Source organism: Manis pentadactyla, chromosome X, assembly GCF_030020395.1.
Source record: "Manis pentadactyla isolate mManPen7 chromosome X, mManPen7.hap1, whole genome shotgun sequence".
Taxonomy (NCBI): Eukaryota; Metazoa; Chordata; class Mammalia; order Pholidota; family Manidae; genus Manis; species Manis pentadactyla.
This window is the reverse complement of record NC_080038.1, coordinates 31,981,966-31,999,829: the sequence shown is the minus strand read 5'-3', so window position 1 is coordinate 31,999,829 and position 17,864 is coordinate 31,981,966. Positions and strand designations below refer to the sequence as shown.

The following is a 17,864-nucleotide window of genomic DNA, read 5'->3' as shown; positions in this document are numbered from 1 at the left end:
AAAAGTAATTTGGAGTAAAAGTACTTCAGGCCCACAGGCCAGTTCACTTAGGATTCTGTCAGGTGTGTTTTTTGTGTGTTTATTTTAATAGCTGTTCTGAAGGCACGTGAGATACTACAGCTGACCAGATTCTACACAGGAAAGCAGAGAATTTAACACTAAGCATGCATGCAGCTTGGAATAATAGTCAAGTCAGGCTTCTTAAAATGCTAAAGGCCAGAAAACCTGAAACCACTAGGGCAAAGTCCACAAACCACCACAGAACTAATACTCTTTCTGTTTTTTCGGAGGGGCTTTAGAGAAGGCTAAAATTCTAAGGCGGCCACCTAAAAAGTAGGGTCGAAGATGGGTCTTATTTGACCACCTGTCTTCGTCCCAAAATATTCAGGTAGGTTTGTTCAAGGCCCTTTTAAGAAGAAAAGCAGCCTGTTGTCGCCAAAAGTTCAGAAACAGCAATAGTGTTCTCAGGGGAGGGGCTGAGCTTTAACAGTGGTTAATAGTTGGGTAGTCACGAACCACGTTCTGGGCTTGCACACAGCAAACAGGCATGTGAAGCAAGGTGCCCTACACAGGTGGTCCGTCTTCTGGTACGTTGTGCTCGTGGGTAGGAAATCTCCATGTCCCTCACCTCTGGAGCGTGGGATGGTGGGCGGTGGAAGAGGGCGAGAGAGTACTGAATGGGGAGATAGGCATGCAGAAGGGTGAATGGCCGGCTGTTGAGAATCCAGGGTGGCTCCCTGCAAGGCTTGTTGGCCCCGCGCAAACCCGGGGTCTCGAGAGAGTGTGAGGGGCTCCCCGACTTCTCTGCCAGGGTTGTAAACAGACCATCCCTTCGCCCTGCGCTGCCGCCTCAAGAGTGGAACGCTCCGGCCCGGTGTCCAGAGCGCTGTGCCTTCCAGACGGAGGCGGCGGAGGCCCCGCCCCTCGGTTTTCCCATCCCGCCTGGCCCTGCCCCCTCTCCGGGCCCCACCCATGCCTTTCCCCACCGCCCTTCCCAGCCGCCCTTCGCTTCAGGCTCCGAAGAGGCTCGGCGTCGGCGGGATCGCGCAGGCGCGGCTGGCGGTTCGCGGAGCGCCGAGTAGCGGCGCGGGGCACGCGGTGAGTGAGGCGGCGTCCCGGGGCTTGTAGCTGGGGGTTGGGGTTCGGGCCGAGCACCCCAGAAGGGATCGGAGTGTGTGCGGTGACTAACGGGGGAGCCTTCCGTCCCTCGGGGAGAAGCCCGCCAGACGTGCGGCCGCGGGTTGAGCCGCGCGGCTCGAGGGTGTCCGGCTCGGCCGCGTGGGGAGCGGAGTGCTCGGTGGCGGGAGTGCAGGAAGGGACGTATGTGTGACAGAAAAACTGAAGGAAAGGGTTGCAGAGGTTGGAAGTCCACAGTCAGGCTGGGCAGGGCCGGGAGGCGCGCCAGTGGGGCTGGAGGGTGTCCCAGCTTCAAGTTCAGCACACCCCGTTTGGTGCCCCTGAGCGGCGTTCCCGGCCCATCCCTTCGCCCTGCGCTGCCGCCTCAGAGTGCGAAGTCAGCAAGAGCGTTCGCGGTCGCGGGGGAGAGGGGTTGGGAGAGGTGGGCTGTCGTCCCGGGCTGGTTCCAAGGAGGGCGTGGCATTTGCGGGACGTTTTTTCCCCCATCCCGCCCCCGGGAATGTGTCCGTCTTCTGGTACGTTGTGCTCGTGGACATTTTAACAAAGGCTGTGACTGTCCTCTGGGCAGTGGCGGGTAGCAGCGGAGGCGGGTGGGTGGACGGGGGATGCGTACGAAGTCGCGGTGCGGCCCCGGGGAACCCGCGGGGGAAGGCAAGGCATCGGGGGAGTGGAAGGAAGGGGACTTTCCTGCCTCAGCCTTTTCCTTCTTGGTCCGCTGATTTTGATCGGTGGTAGGAACAGCCTCGAGAGGGATATGATTGGAAATCAGTGTGTGTTCAGACTCTGGCTGCAGCCATTGGTTTTCTAATTGTGTTGTTGGCGTATTTTCTAAGTGTCCCTTCAGGAGAAAAGCGAAACTAATGGAATTTAAGAGGAAATAATTGAGCGAATGGGTGAAGGAGGTGGAGCGTCAAAACTTAACGCTAAATTAATGTCTTAGTGATAGTCATCGTCTAAATAAAGCCACACTTTGAAGGATGTGAAGGTGTGCTCAGCAGGCAGGGTAGGTGAAAGTTGATTAGGCTGCTATTGATTGTTTCAGTCAAGACTGGTTTACTGTGTTTGTGTGTATGTGTGTGTGTGTACCACTAAAACCGAAGTCAGTCAAAAGCAGAAATAAAGTTAAGAAACCCTTTTATTTCTTACAAGCAGTCATCCCCGTCTCTCTCTTGACCCTGCTGCAGCAGAAGAGAGCTCCACCCAACCTCTCCTGTCCAGGTCCAGACAAACCCTTGCACGCCCTTGTAATTGCCTATTGATATTGATATAGATGGACTAATAATTCTCTCCACCCCTTGGAAACACCTACTGACATGCAGATGCACGAAAGACAGGTGAGAGATTCTGGAAATACTACAATTTTACCCACAGAGGTGCTGCCAAGTTCTGGGGACGACTCACTTTAGAAACTTTAAAAATGATAATGGAAATATAAAACACTCAGGCAAATATTGTAATTTTGGACACGTTTACAAGGCTTTCATTTTCAAATTTAGAATTTTTATGAAGAGGAGTATCTGCCATCCCAAGCATAGCTGTTGATATTTTTACTCATTTGTTTAACTTAATACAATAAAACTTCTTCCTCCTCCACCCCTTTCCCTTGATTGTGAATCCTGTTTTATAAATATTTACTTTCAGATCAGAAGTGTGTTTAAAGGCACAATCCACATAAACACATACACATACACAAGTATGGAGTGAACAGGATTTCTTTTTGTTATTGACATTTTACTCTTTTCCTGTTTTTCTTTTTTTAGGTTAAATGCCACTAGCATTACCAAATTTGGGGAGGGAGGTGTTAGGGGTGCTTTTTCCACTGCCTAATGAACTCTTCTTCATCCTTTCAGGCTTGGCCCAGTTCACTGACTGGAAAAATTTGCCAACTCCCCCAGAATGGATTAATCACCCTTTTTCTGTTAAGCTGATAGGACTGATCTTATTTCTGTCAGGCTACGAGAACGTCAGTCTTCTGTGTTACCCCAGTCCCTAGGGCTGCTGGCTATGTACTAATTGCCTAATATCTGCACTTCCAGTTGGATGTTAATACATGCTTTTAGATAATTCATACTGTGTAAAGTTCATGGGATCATAGACAAAATTTAGAATGCTGAAATTGTATTTAATATTTGAGCGACATTGTTTGGAATGTGGGTAAGAAATGAGTATGGGAATCTATTCCCATGTACTAGTCTCTGTAGTTTGCCCCTCTAAAAGAGAGGCAAAAGCTTTGCAGATAGACACAGGCAAAATAGGTGTCAGAAAAAGGCCAAATTTTAGAACAGGTCAATTTCTGATGCTGAAACTAGTGAAAAGTCAGTGTAAAACAGATTAATCATTTGTAGAAAGACACAAATAGGGTGCTGTTGGAATTTCAGAATTTATGAATGATTCAGGCTGGCCAGATGGTATCCTCTGAAGGCTAATAGAAAGAAACTGTAACCTATTAGACCAAATGGACTAATCAGTTATATTATGTGGCTCTTAAGGGGGCTTGAGTTTTTGGCTGATAGGTCTCTTCCCATGATAGGGCCCGCAATAGGCTTGGCCCATTTCTGCCAACCTGTCTCTGATATTCCTTGACATCTCTCAGCTCTACCAGTATCATTGGCCTTACTGTCACCTCTGGCTCTAAATGGGAATTATCTTTCTTTCGCTGCTTACTGAAGCTCATCACCTCCACACCTAGCTTTCTTTCATCTCTTGAATGGGTTTACCCATAGAAGAGTATCATGAGCAAATGATCATTCAATTTTTAAATGAAAAGAATTGATACTCTAGTTTTAAAATGAGTTGGGATTGGCTACTTGGTTAGTCCAGGTTTCCTGTGCCTGGAAAGCTGAGAACCTATCCTGGCTATTAGTAACTTCTGTTTTTCTCTCCCCTCACTTAGTTTATCCCCTCTGAATCTGAATGTAAAAGCACTTTTTCTCCATGTCACTTACTTTTTAATAACATCAACTATTGTTCCTCCCAAACACTGCAGGTTGGTACCTGGCTTTTATGCGTAAAACTTGGGACTCGGGATGACTAGAGTCCATAAATCTCTTTTTCAGAAAAAAGTTCTTGATCCTCAGTGATCTTTACACTCACTCACTGAAAAAATTTTCCAAACCACCTTGATTAAGGCCTCTTTCTGAAAACTTCCCTCACCTAGACTTCCTCCCCATAGTTCTGGTCTTCCCTCTTAATTCTTTGACCAACCTCAGCCACTTCAGCTGAGTCTTAGGCTTCTGTGCAAGATTCTTTCTTTCCCACTCTGTGCAGGAGACAGTACTGTGGTGGTCAGGGGCGTGTAATTTGGAGGCAAAATGTTAAACTTCTTTCTCTGGGTAAATTTCCTCATCTGTAAAAATGATAATATTTTCCTGATTAGTGAGATCAGGTGTATTAACAGCTGCTTACAATGTCTAGCGCGTACTACTTGCCCTGAAAATGGTAGCTGTTGTTGTCATTCCTGTTTCCTAAGAGCAATATAATTTCAGTGACAAATAACTTCAAAATGTGGACGAACTGACATCACCTACTCTGAGTTCTGGCCCTGTATTTGTAGCTTCCTTCTGTATATCTAAAACAGGTGGCTTAGCACAGTGATTCTCCAACATCAGCGTGCACAGAAATCACAAGAATGCAGATTTCTGGGCCCCACCCCTAGAGTTTCTGACGTCTGGGGTGGGGCCTGAGGATTTTCATTTCTGACAAGTTTCCAATGGATAGTGATGCCGCTGGCACTTGGGTCACATTGAGTGGCACTGATCTCAGTGGCATTCCGATAAGTTGGCAGGCAGGGAGAGGAGACAAAAGACCAAAAAGTTACCGGAAGGTAAGAGACATGTGTGCTTAAAGCTGGCAGTATCAGATATGTAAAGCTTGGAAAGGGTAGGAATAAGAGAACACAGATGGATTTGGTGGCCAGGAGCCTTTTTGGTTTTGGTGTGTGTCAGGTGCAGAGGGTTGATTTAATTATACTCCTTCGTTGTATTTTCATTAGTATGACTTTGAATATTATCATTAGTATGACCAGAAAAAGATATGGCAGGTATTTGAGATAATTGTTCTGCATCTAGGGTGTGCATTAGACTCTCTTAGGGAGCTGTTTTCACCAACATACTTAGGTTTAGAGTCCGTCCCTAACAATGTAAACCCATCAAATCAGAATTTCAGAGCTTGGAACTTGGGCATGAAAAAATTCCAGGAGATTTTGATATGTACTCTGGTTAAGAACCATTTCTTTGACTAGTGATGGTTGGGAAGTAGAAGCCATGAAAATAAACGGGTTTTTTTGGTGAATTGTTGGTGAAGGGAAGAAGAAAAAACTGGAGTGTGAGAGTTTCAAGGGATCAAGAAGATGGGAATGTGTAAAGAGATGAGAAGCCTGCTGGAGCAGAGAAGTGATTGAAGGTGTGGTGCTGAGGAACTATCATGGATGGAATAGAGTACTGGAGCCAGAAAACAGGAGGCAATGGAATCAGGGGCACCAAGAGAAAAGAGGAGAAAAGTATGAGTGAAGAAAACTGTCAGTTATTTCACCAACAAAAATGGGTTTATTTGAGACTAGCAGAGACTTGCCATTCAGGACAAGCAAGCTATGGCAAAACTGCAGGCAAGTTCCAAGGTCAAAGGAGAAGAATGCTCTTTTATAGAAGTAAGGGAGAGTTGTGTGGACTATTTTAAGCAAAAAAATCCATTGAAGGAAACTGGGAGTCCGTGTATGGTGGCTTCTCTTTGGCTGAATTGTGACACTGTCATTGGCTGGGCTGTTGCCAGGGTGAGGCAGAAACTCCTCCCTCCTCCTGGGTATTAAAGTAGCTAAGATGGTATGAGATGTAAGGTAGCTCTTCATAGGGGGTCTGCAGTTGAGGAGGTGTGGTGGGCGAGTGCCTCCTGCAGGCTTCTGCACTCCATGTCAGGTTTCCCTTAATTTTCACACATACTGTTCTTCAGTGTAACTTAAATAATCCATGAACCCTATTTATTTCTTTGATTTAATAATGCTGGTAAATAAAATAGTAGTTTCAGCTATTCCAGCTGCCTCTAATGGTTACACAATTGTGTTTTTCCCACAACTTTTTTCATTTAGAAGAATTTTTGAAACTAAGTCTAGACATCCTGTGCTGTAGTGCAGCTATCCCAGCCCTTACCATGAGATTGGCATATCGTAAGTTTTTATATTATTATTTAGCAGATATTTGTGTGTCTCTCAATTGCCAGGCATTGTTCTAAGCATTTAAGATTCAACAGTGAATAAAACAGTTGTATTTTATTGCAAAACTCTGTCTTTGAGGAGATTAAATACTATTTGAAGGTGGCAGATATTAAATAAAAGCTCTCTATGTATGGATATCTACATAGAGATAGACATATATTTATTTAAAATTGTATAATGTTGCATTCTTTGGAGATACACAAAGCGGGAAAGGTGAATAGTGGTGCATCCATAGGTATTCACCTATAAATGAACAGGGTGTGTTAGAGGGTGGTGATCACGGAAGACTTTACTGTCAGCAGACTTGTAAAAGATGAGAGAACCATTTATTTGGAGGAGGAGCTTCCTAGGCATAGAAAACGGCAAGTGCAATGGTCCTGAGGCAGTGCCTTTTTGCTAGGAATCACAAAACAGTCCTGCGGCTATAGTAGCATAAATGAAGGGGGAATAATAAGAAGTGGTCAGATAAGTAAGAAGGTGTGTTGGAGGGTGAAAAGATCATGTGGAGTTATAAAGGGTATTGTAGGGCTATTGAGAAGGAAAGCCATGGAGGCTTTAAAGAAAGAAGTGATCAGATCTGATTTTTGTTTTGCCAGGATCAGTCAGGGTGCTTTGTGAAGAAGAGATTTCAAGGGGAGGAAGAGAGGTTGTGGTAGCCTGAACCAAGGTAGTGTAATGCTGGGGGTATGATAGGTGGTCAGATTTCTTGCTCACTTGTTGGAAGGGGAATGTGACAGAGGATGAGAGTCGAGGATGATGCCAAGGATTTTGATCTGAGCAACTGGAAGGACAAAGTAGCCATTTAGTGTGATATAGAAGATTTCAAGAGGAGGAAATTTGAGAGAAGGAAGACCAGGAATTCAGTACTAGCCAGGCATGCTGACTTCGGGATGACTTTGGTATCCAGGTGGAATTCAGGAGAGAGGTATGGGAAGACAGGAAGCTCTGGGAGTGGATCAAATAATTACAAGGGGAGAGAAGAGGTCACTTCTTTGTTTTATTTAAAAAATTAATGAACTTTTTGTTAAAGCACTTTAGCTTCACAGCAAAATTGAGCATAAAGTACAGAGTTTCTGTATACCCCCTGACCCCAGCCACACACAGCCTTCCCACTGTCAACATCTGGCAACACACTGGTACATTTGTTATATGCAGTGAGCCTGTATTGACACATCATTATCACCCAAAGTCCATGGTTTACATTAGTGTTCACTTTTGGCGTACATTCTGTGAGTTTGGACAAACGTTTAATGACATGTATCTACCATTATAGTACCATACAGAAGTTTCACTGCCCTAAGAAAATCCTCTGACCTCCGCCTGTTCATCCCTAGCAGCCCTGATCTTTTTACTGTTTCCATAATTTTACCTTTTCTAGAATGTCATGTCATTGCAATTACACGGTATGTGGGCTTTTCATATTGGCTTTTTTCACTTAGCAATGTGCATTTAATTTTCCTCCATGTCTTTTCATGGCTTGATATCTCATCATTTCTTCTCAGCACTGAATATACTCCATCTGAATATTCCACAATTTATCCATTTACCTACTGAAGGACATCTTGGTGGCTTCCAAGTTTTGGCAATTGTGAATAAAGCTGTTATAAACATCTATGTGCAAGTTTTCATGTGGACATGTTTTCATTTCCTTTGGTTAAATACCAAGGAGCTTAATATCTGGATCATATGGTAAGAGTATGTTTAGTTTTTTAAGAAACTGCGAGACTGTCTTTCAAAGTGGCTGTAATATTTTGCCTTACCACTCACAATGAATGAGATTCCTGCTGCTCTACATCTTCACCAGCATTTGGTTTTATCCATATTTTGGATTTTAGTCATTCAAATAGGTATATAATGATATCTTCTTTTAATATGGAATTCACTAATTACATGATAGTGAGCATCTTTTGATACTTACCATCTGTACATCTTCTTTCAGGTGTCTGTTCAGGTCTTTTGCCCAATTTTTAGTCAGGTTTAATCAGGTTGTTCATTTTCTTACTGTTGACTTTTAAGAGTTCTTCATATAGCTTGGATTATACTCCTTTATAGAAGATGTCTATTTTGCAACTATTTCCTCTCAATCTGTGGCTTGTCTTCTCATTCTTTGACATTGTCTCTTATAGAGTGGAAGTTTTTAATGTTAATGGCACCAGATGATCAATTACTTTTTTCCACAGATCATGCCTTTAGTGTTGTATCCAAAAGTCATTGCCATACCCAAGATCTATTAGGTTTTCTCCAAAGTCATCTCCCAGGAGTTTTATAGTTTTGCATTTTACATTCAGTCTGTAATTCATTTTGAGTTAAATTTTGTTAAGGGGGTAAGGTCTATGTCTAGATTCTTTTTTTTACAAGTAGGTGTCCAGTTGCTCCAGCACCATTTGGTGAAAAAACTATCTTTGCTCTATTGTGATGACTTTGCTTTTTGTCAATGATCGATTCACTATTTGTGGGTTTATTTCTGGGATCTCTGTTCTATTCTGTTGATCTATTTGTATCTTTGACCAATACCACACTGTGATGATTTCTGTACCTTTATTGTAAGTGTGTAAATATAGTAGTGTCAGTCTTCTTTGTTCTCCTCCTTCAATATTGAGTTGACTGTTGAGGATCTTTTGCCTCTCTATATAAATTTTGGAGTAAGTTTGTTTATATCCACAAAATAACTTGTTTGATTTTGATTGGGATTACTTTGAATCTATCAATCAACTTGGGAAGAACTGACATCTTGACAATACTGAGTCTTTCTATGCATGAACATGGACTGTTTCTCCATTTATTTATTAATTCTTTGATATCTTTAATCACAATTGTTTTCCTCATATAGATTTTGTGCATATTTTGTTAGATTTAACCGTAAGTAATGCATTTTGGGTGTGCTAATGTAAATGGTAATGTATTTTTAATTTCAAGTTCCACTTATTCATCGCTGGTATATAAGAAATTGATTAATTTTTGTGTATTAATCATGTATGCTGCAACATAGTTATAATTGCTTATTAGTTCCAGGAGTTTTTTTGTTGATTCTTTGGGATTTTCTACATTGACGATGTCATCTGTGAACAGTTGGATTTCTTACTTTCCAACCTGTATAACTTTTTTTTATTAAGGTATCATTGATATGCAATCTTATGAAGGTTTCACATGAGCAATATTGTGTTTACAACATTCACCCATATTATCAAGTTCCCCCTCACACCCCATTGCAGTCACTGTCCGTCAGTGTAGTAAGATGCTATAGAGTCACTACTTGTCTTCTTCGTGCTGTACTGCCTTCCCAATGACCCACCTACATTATGTGTACTAATCATAATTCCCCTTAATCCCCCTCTCCCTCCCTCCCCACCCACCTTCCCCAAGCCCTCCCCTTTGGTAACTGCTGTCCCTTTTTGGAGTCCTGTGAGTCTGCTGCTGTTTTGTTCCTTCAGTTTTGCTTTGTTGTTATACTCCACAAATGAGTGCAATCATTTGATACATGTCTTTCTCTGCCTGGCTTATTTCACTGAGCATAATACCCTCTAGCTCCATCCATGTTGTTGCAAATGATGGTATTTGTTTTCTTATGGCTGAATAATATTCCATTGTGTATATGTACCACTTCTTCTTTATCTATTCATTTACTGATGGACACTTATCAACCTGTATAACTTGTATTGCCTTTTCTTACTGCATTAGCTATGACTTGCAATATGATATGGAGAAGGAGTGGTGAGAGGGGACATTTATTGCCTTGTTCCTGTTGTTAGTGGGAAAGCTTTAAGTTTCTCAATAGTAAGTATAATGTTAGCTGTAAATGTTTTGTAGATGTTCTTAACAAGTTGAGGAAGTTCCCCTCTATTCCTAATTTGCTGAGAATAATGGGTATTGGATTTTGTCAAGTCTTTTTTCTGCATCTATTGATATGATTAATGTGAGTTTTCTCCTTTACTCTGTTGATGTGGTGGATTGCATTATTTGATCTTCAGATGTTGAACCAGTCTTGCATACCTGGGATAAATCCCACTTGCTCATGGTATATGATTCCTTTCATGCATTATCCCAGAATGTGGTCTATCTTGTTGCATATTCCACTGAGCTATAGAAAAATGTGAATTCTGTTGTTGAATAAAGTAGTCTATAGATAATCAATTGTATCCAATTGAGTGATGGTGCTGTTGAGTTAAACTATGTACTTAATTTCTGCCTGCTGGATCTGTTCATTTTTGTTAGAGGGTAGTTAAGGTCTACAACTATAATAGGAGGTTAATCTGTTTCCCCTTGCAGTTCTGACAGGTTTTGCATCATATATTTTGACATTTTGTATTATGTGCATATACATTAAGGATTGTTGTGTATCCTTTGAGAATGGACCCCTTTATCATTATGTAAGGATCTTCTTTATCCCTTATAATTTACCTTGCCCTGAAGGCTGCTCTGTTTGAAATTAATATAGCTAGTTACTCCTGTTTTCTTTTGATTAAGGTTAGCAAGTTGTATTTTTCTCTATCCCTTTACTTTTTGTTTGTTTGTTTGTTTGTTTTTTGTTTCATTTTTTTTGTATCATTAATCTACAATTACATGAAGAACATATGTTTACCAAGTCCCCCCCACATACCCCTTCACAGTCACTGTCCATCAGTGTAGTAAGATGCTGTAAAATCACTACTTGTCTTCTCAGTGTTGTAGAGCCCACCCCGTACCCCCCCACACATTATACATGCTAATTGTAATGCCCCCTTTCTTTTTCCCCACCCTTATCCCTCCCTTCCCACCCATCCTCCCCAGTCCATTTCCCTTTGGTAACTGTTAGTCCATTCTTGGGTTCTGTGATTCTGCCGCTGTTTTGTTCCTTCAGTTTTTCTTTGTTCTGGTACTCCACATATGAGTTAAATCATTTGGTACTTGTCTTTCTCTGCCTGGCTTATTTCACTGAGCACAAAACCCTCTAGCTCCATCTACGTTGTGGCAAATGGTAGGATTTGTTTTCTTCTTACGGCTGAATAATATTCCATTGTGTATATGTACCACATCTTCTTTATCCATTCATCTACTAATGGACACTTAGGTTGCTTTCATTTCTTGGCTATTGTAAATAGTGCTGTGATAAACATAGGGGTGCATCTGTCTTTTTCAAAATGGGCTGCTGCATTCTTAGGGTAAATTCCTAGAAGTGGAATTCCTGGGTCAAATGGTATTTCTATTTTAAGCATTTTGAGGAACCTCCATACTGTTTTCCACAATGGTTGAACTAATTTACATTCCCACCAACAGTGTAGGAGGGTTCCCCTTTCTCCACAACCTCACCAACATTTGTTGTTTGTCTTTTGGATGGTAGTGATCCTTACTGGTGTGAGGTGATATCTCATTGTGGTTTTAATTTGCATTTCTCTGATGACAAGCGATGTGGAGCATCTTTTCATGTGTCTGTTCACCATCTGAATTTCTTCTTTAGAGAACTGTCTATTTAGCTCCTCTGCCCATTTTTTAATTGGATTATTTGCTTTTTGTTTGTTGAGGTATGTGAGCTCTTTATATATTTTGGATGTCAACCCTTTATCAGATCTGTCATTTATGAATATATTCTCCCACACTGTAGGTTGCCTTTTTGTTCTATTGGTGGTGTCCTTTGCTATATAGTAGCTTTTCAGTTTGATATAGTCCCACTTGTTCATTTTTGCTTTTGTTTCCCTTGCCCGGGGAGATATGTTCATGAAGAAGTCACTCATGTTTATGTCTAAGAGATTTTTGCCAATGTTTTTTTCTAAGAGTTTTATGGTTTCATGCCTTACATTCAGGTCTTTGATCCATTTTGAATTTACTTTTGTGTATGGAGTTAAACAGTGATACAGTTTCATTCTCTTACATGTAGCTGTCCAGTTTTACCAGCACCATCTGTTGAAGAGACTGTCATTTCCCCATTGTATGTCCAAGGCTCCTTTATCGTATATTAATTGACTATATATGTTTGGGTTAATGTTTGGATTCTCTATTCTATTCCACTGGTCTGTGGCTCTGTTCTTGTGCCAGTACCAAATTGTCTTGATTACTGTGGCTTTGTAGTAGAGCTTGAAGTTGGGGAGCGAGATCCCCCCCAGTTTATTCTTCCTTCTCAGGATTGCTTTGGCTATTTGGGGTCTTTGGTGGTTCCATATGAATTTTTGAACTATTTTTTCCAGTTCATCGAAGAATGCTGTTGGTAATTTGATAGGGATTGCATCGAATCTGTATATTGCTTTGGGCAGGATTATCCCTTTACTTTTAAACTATATGTGTCTTTATATTAAAGTGGTTTTCTTGTAAACAACATATAATTGGGTTTTGTTTATTCACCCACTCTGAGAATCTCAAAATTTTAATTGGTATATTTAGATCATTGACATTTGAAAGGATTATTGATGTAGTTGGCCTAATATCTACCATATTTGTTACTGTTTTCTATTTGTTGCTCTTGTTCCTTGTTCCTGTTTTTGTCTTCCACATATTTTCTGCCTTTTGTGGTTTTAACTGAGCATTTTGTATGCTTTCATCTTCTCTTATTTCTTAATGGGTCAATTATGCTGGGTTTTTTTAACCTTTTTTAATGGTTTCCCTAGCATTTGAAAAATACACATTTCCAATGAATCCAATTCCACTTCAGATAATACCATACCATTTCTTGGATAATGCAAGTACTAACAACAGAATATTAGATCTCTCCATCCCATTCCTTATATTATTTCACTTGTACATAAGCTTACACAAGCATATTATATATAAGCATTCATAACTGAATACATTGTTGCTATTGTTTTGAACAAGCTATTAGGTCAATTAAGAAAAAGAAATATAAAAGTTTTAAAATTTACCTGTAGTTATTCTTTTCATGCTCTTCTTTTCTCCATGTAGTGCTGAGTTTTCTGACCTATACTGCCTTCCTGCTCTCTGAAGAACTTCTTTCAACATACTTTGCAGGGCAGATCTGGCAAAAAAATTCCCTCAATTTTTGTTTGTCTGAGAAAGTCTTAATTTCTCCTTAACCTTTTGAAAGATAATTTCTCAGGATCTAAAATTCCGTTTTTGTTTTTTTTTGTCAACACTATAAATACTTAATTTCACTCCTTTCTTGCGTGGCTTCTGAGGAGATTGGATGTAATTCTTATCTTTGCTCCTCTATAGGTAAAGTGTTTTTTCCCCCCTCTGGCTTCTTTCAAGATTCTTTATCTTTGATTTTCTGCAGTTTGACTATGATATGCCTAGATGGAAAGTTTTTTTTAAGCATTTATCCTCCTTGATATTCTCTGAGCTTCCTCGATCTATACTTTGGTATCTGACATTTGCTAGGGAAATTCTCAGTCATTATTGCTTCAAATTTTGCTCTGTTTCCTTTCTCTGTTTCTTCTTGCTGGTATTCTCATTTTGTGTATGTTACAACTTTTATAGTTGTCCCAGAGTTCTTGGATATTCTGGGGTTTTTTTCTCTGTCTTTTTTTCTTTTTCCAGTTTTAGAAGTTTCTATTGTTATATTTCCAAGCTTACAGATGCTTTTTTTCAGCCATGTCCAATCTACTAATGATCCCATCTAAGGCATTCTTGATTTCTCTTACAGCATTTTTGATAGGTAGTATTTCTTTTTTGATTCTTTCCTATGTTGGGAAGGAAGAATTTTCCTCTACACTTCAAGGTTCTTCTAGCTGGCCTAAGAATTAAATGGACTTGAGGCAGATAAACAGGAGAAACAAAACAATTTAATTATGTACAGGGAATCCATAGACAAAAGAGATTCCAAAGACAGGGACATGAGGTATATACATCATCTTGAACTAAGGAGAAGGAGGGTAGGGGTCTCAGATTTCAAACGGAAAGGGAAGCAATTCACAAGAATATGAAAGAGTAAATGTTTGGTAAATAAATGTTTGCTGGGCCACACAGAAACAATGGGACATAGAGAGGGATTTCAACAGACATTACCATATTCTTCCCTGTCTACCAAACCTAGTTCATATTATAATATAGCTATCTATGGTGACAGCTCTCCTCCTGGAGCAGTTTCTCCATCTAAATTCTTTTGTGCAGTTGGTGGGGAAGGTCAAAGTTTCTTTGACTCTTTTGGGCATTGATTGTTTTCAGCTCAGACATAAACTACATGTTAACATGGCATAGCCTATCAGTGGCCAATGCATTTAGAATTTCCATCTCTCTGCTTACATTATCCATCTGTTCTTGCATGTTTACTTTTTCCATTAAAGCCCATAGCATATTAACGCTAGTGTTTTTTACTTCCTGGTCTCATAATTCCAGGATTCCTGCAATGTCTGACTGGTTCTGATATTTGTTCGGTCTTTTCAAACTGTGTTTTTTGCCTTTTCATATACCTTGCAGTTTTTTTGTTGAACAGTGAACATGTTGTACTGGATAAAAGGAACTGCAGGAAATAGGCCTTTAGTCATGTTGTAGTAAGTTGTAGGGGTTGGGAAGCTAATTTGATCTTAGTGTTTGGTGAGCCTCTGCCCCTGGACTGTGAACTTCATCAGTGCTTCTCAGTTTTGTTTTTTTTAACCCCTTAGGTGATGTAGGAGAACTAGAGGGTGGCTGGAGTTGTATATTCACTTCTCCTTGGTAGGGTTAGCTGTCATAAAACCCTAACTTGTTAGGTTCTGGTAAAATCGGTTCTCCTGAGGGTGGTCCTTGTTAAGAATAAAATGCTCTGGCATATTTTGAAATGGTTCCTTTTCCCCCCACTGAAAGTATGATGGTTTTTTTCCCCTCTAGTATTTAATGTGAGAGCCAGGTCTAGCTCCTGAAGGTAAGCTTACAAAAGTGTGGGGGCCCCCATGGCTGGGTCAACCTGAAGAGTTTATCTCTGGTATTTGTTCACACTGAGCCTCCAGCAATCCAGCAATTACAGTCCAGGCTTCCCGACTTGGCACTCAGATTCCCTCTGAGGTTTCTACCCCTGGGTTTCTGTTTGGTTAAGTTGTGATTCTCTGTATCTGCCTGTCTCCAGTTTTGGGAGCAGTGTTTTTTCCTATGACCTCATTTCTCTGATGGATCTGAGAAGAGTTGTTTTTTCAGATCAGTCGGCTGTTTGCTTGTTAGAAGAGAGTTACAACTTCTAAGGTCCTTCCATGCCAGACTGAAAAATGGAAGTCCCCCTTTGTTTTTCTTGAGACTTTTACTCCTAGTTGTCTCTAAATATTAATTATTTTTGCCTATTTTGAACTTCATGTAAATGGACCATCCATATATGTGTACTTTGTTTGCTCATCATTTGTGGGATAAATCCATTAGCTGAATACTTGTCAAGCATTGTATTCGTGTGCATCCCCTGGAGATCTTGTGAAAATGCAGGTTCTGGTTTAGGAGGTTGGGTGAGCCCTGAGCTGCTGCCTTTCTAACAAGTTCTTGTGTGGAAGAGGAAAACTATGGGAAACTGTCCTTTAGTTCTCTGTCAAGTATCATTTTCTAAAATTAGGAGCTAGGGGGACACAAGTCTTTTCATATCTAAAATAGATATTGTCATCAGCATAATAAATTGAAGATAGTATTTGAATAAAATTTAGCAATATAGTCTTAAACATTTTTTCACATTGCATTTTCAGTTGTAGGTAATTTGTCAACTTTATTCTGTACAGGTAATTTTTAGGTAAAGCAAAATTAAAAAGGATAAATTGGTGCATGTGTGTGCTTGTGTGTTTGCTTAATTGGATATGTATGGGAATGACAGACAAAATATAAAGCTTTCTTTAGGGCTTTTGGCAGGGTATAATAATGTGGTTTGTTTTGTTTTGTTTTTTTCCCCTGTGCACAGGGCTTGGAAGACAACCTCTTGATATTGCAACACCTTTCAAACAATGGCAAAGTGATTTGGTTATTCTACAAACTTTGGGGCCCATAGAAATAATATTGTCAGTGCATGTGTACTTGTCATGTCTCCTAAGGAAATAGCTTTATACAATACATGGCAAATTTTGATTCAGCATTTATCGAACACCCTCACTGTGTGAGGCATGTGTGTACTAGCTCTACCCTTTGTAAAGTAGAAACATAAATAGTTCTCAGCAATGTTATTGAGCATAATAAAGTGAGAATAAAATAAAGGGCCACAAGGCAGGAATGATCAGAGCTCTTAAAAATGCTCAATGGTTGCTTTGCTTTCTCCATTATTAGGTGGTATTAACTCCATGTGCTTATTTTCAAGGTCATTCAGATATTAATGATGAATTTTTAATAGCACCCATTATCTTCTCAAAAGGCTTGGCAGTTAACTGGATTTATTTGAACATCTTAGGTACATTTTTTAGTCCCTCAGAATTTAGAACCTAGGATTTCTTTAGGAAAATGTGTTATATTTTATACTTCTGACTTGCAATTCCTTGTGTTCTATTTTTTCCCTCTTTTCAAAACTGTGTCTTAGAAGATATGTGTTATTTTCTGGAGTGCTAGGCAACCAAACTCCTCCTCCTTTAGTGACAGAGCCTTGTTATTCAATCTGTGTATCTGCTCCAGTCTGTCTGCAGTATGCCTGTTCACTGTGGTTTGGTGTCTAATGTTCTGCATTTCAATTTTGTTTAAAAAAAAAAGTCCATGTGACTAACTTGCTACAGTAATCCTCTTTGACATGTTTGCTTCAGGGAGAAAGCTGGCAAAGTTAGAAACATATGCCTAGTTTTAAAATTTGTAGTCTCTGCAAAAAAGAAAGTTAATGGAATATATTCCTAGTTTCTTTCTGTGTTAGTCTTACTCATGGGACCAGAATAATGATTTTGGCAAGGATATACTTATGCTCCTATGTAATTTTAGCATGCTTCAGTGTCTCATTTTTTCCCTAGGATTTATCAAGAAAGCATTATATATAGAAGTAAAAACAATTTTCTTTCTTTAGGCTTTTAAGCAGTCTGAAAATGCAAATATTTTTTCTGGATCCATAGGAACTATATTGCAAAATTCAATGTGTTCTTTGAATTTTAGCTTCTTTAAAAAGCAAATGGTGGATATTAATGCAGCATTTTCTGTACATTTCATTCTCTAAACTATGAATATTCACTCAGTTTACAGAATTGACCTTTGCAAAGTTTGAATAGTCCAGTCACACTACTGTTGTCCTAGTTCAGGATTTATTACTTCTTTTCTAACGCTATACAGTAGTCCCCCCTTATCCTTAATTCTGCTTTCCATGATTTCAGTTACCATCATCAGCTGTGGTCCAGAGGCAGATGATCCTCCATCTGACATGTCTTTGGTAGCCTAGTGCTGTGTCATCATGCCTGTGTCATTCACCTCACTTCATCTCATCATATAGGCATTTTATCATCTCACATCATCACAAGAAGAAGGGTGAGAACAGTACAATAAGATATTTTGAGGGAGAGAGACACAGTCACATAACTTACTACAGTATAATTGTTCTATTTTATTAGTTATTGTTAATGGCCTGTGTCTAATTTATAAGTTAAACTTTATCAGGGTATGTATGTATAGGAAAGAACAATACAATAGTATATATCAGGTTCAGTGTACCAACTGCAGTTTTAGGCATCCACTGTCGGGCAGAGTGTCTTAA

General features: G+C 40.0%; 1 protein-coding gene across 2 annotated transcripts in view; it reads left to right on the top strand.

Moving 5' to 3' along the window:
* The first annotated feature begins 959 nt into the window (after positions 1–959).
* Positions 960–17,864, top strand: part of PRRG1 (proline rich and Gla domain 1) — a 148,711-nt gene continuing 131,806 nt past the window's right edge. The window contains exons 1-2 of one of the 2 annotated variants that reach the window (XM_057496002.1): positions 1,050–1,098; positions 2,322–2,471. The gene's annotated coding sequence lies outside the window, so the exon portion shown is untranslated. Of the gene's footprint in view, positions 1,099–2,321; positions 2,472–17,864 lie in introns of both variants that reach the window. The other variant, XM_036908997.2, reaches the window with a different exon arrangement.